Source organism: Molossus molossus, unplaced genomic scaffold, assembly GCF_014108415.1.
Source record: "Molossus molossus isolate mMolMol1 unplaced genomic scaffold, mMolMol1.p scaffold_m16_p_10, whole genome shotgun sequence".
NCBI lineage: Eukaryota > Metazoa > Chordata > Mammalia > Chiroptera > Molossidae > Molossus > Molossus molossus.
This window is the reverse complement of record NW_023425345.1, coordinates 5,157,506-5,158,967: the sequence shown is the minus strand read 5'-3', so window position 1 is coordinate 5,158,967 and position 1,462 is coordinate 5,157,506.

Here is a 1,462-nt window from a genome sequence, read left to right as displayed (position 1 = left end):
AGAGAGGAAGGGAGAAAGAGACAGAAACGTTGATGCGAGAGAGAAACATCAATCAGCTGCTTACTGCACACCCCCTACTGGGGATCAAGCAATCGGGGGCCTCTCAGTCCATGGGATGAGGCTCAATCCACTGAGCTACACCGGCCAGGCTACACATGTTTCTTAAAGCTCAGAGGACATGCCCTGGCCAGTGTTGTTCAGTGGTTAGAGCATTGGCCCTTGGACCAAAGAGTCGCGGGTTCGATTCCAGTCAAGGGCACATACCTCGGTTTCACTTCGGTCCCCAGCCCTGGTCCAGGTTGTGCAGGAGGCAGCCAGTCAATGTGTCTCTCTCACATCAATGTTTCTCTCTCTCTCCCTCTCTTTCTCTCTCTCCCCCTCCCACTCTATCTGAAGATAAAAGAAAAAATATCCTCAGGTGAGGATTTAAAAAAATAAAATAAAATAATAGAGCTCAGAGGACAGGTCACCTCCTCTGAGAAGTCTTCCCGACTCCCAGGCAGAGAATTCATGCAATAAATTACAGGCCCCTGCCTGCTCTGCATACCCCAGCAGGGGCGTCCCTGGGCTTCCCACCCAGCTCCTGCTTCCATAGAGTGGGCTCACTCGGGCCAGAGGAGAAAATTCTTTGAACTTCTTTGAAGTGGATGATGGAGGAAGAGGAGGAGGAGAAGGAGGCGGCGGGGAGACTCTCTGGCCCTCCTGCTGACGTGCTTCTCTGACATGGGAGTCCCTGGAGGCCAGGATGTCTTTCAGCACCCTCTGCCAAGGCTGGGCATAGTCAGGGTTCAGGGCGGTGGAGGAGGACTGAGGCACTGTCATGATAACACCAGCCCCTCACTCTCTGCCCACGTGTCCCTTGATGCTGGCCCTGGTGGCCTTGGTTGTCCCTGACTGTGTCTTTCCTCTCCCCACAACCTGGGCATCCTGGAAGGCTGGCCCACACTGCTGTCCCCCGACACCAGTCAGCTGGAAGACTCTCTTGTGTGCTGGGTGGGCAGGGCTGGGGAGGTGCTCTGACCTGCGGCCACCCTAACTCCTGCTCCCCTTGCTGCTCTCTGGGGCCGCACGGGAAAGCAACCTGCAGGGCCCCTGCCCAGGAGGCGGGCCAGACCCTAGGCTCACTGCCAGGTGCGGGAGTCCAGCTGAGCTGGGTGCCACTCCCCGTTGGCTTGCTCCCTCTGGTAGCCGTGGCCCAGTCCTCATCTGTAAGCAGGGCGCCCAGTGAGGCAAGCACCCCAGGTCAGAGCAGGAGCTCAGCAAATACCCCCCTGCCCCCCTTTCCTGTCACGAGATATGAAGGGGACCGCGCAGTGGTACAGGCAGGCCTGGAGAGACAGGTTCGAGTCCTGGCCCTGCCTCTGACCCACTCTGAACCTCGGCATCTTCATCTCCTCTTGTGGCTGCTGAGCCGTGCGTGTGAGAGGGGCCATGCGCAGGGGCTGTGCAGGCCCCCAGCTTT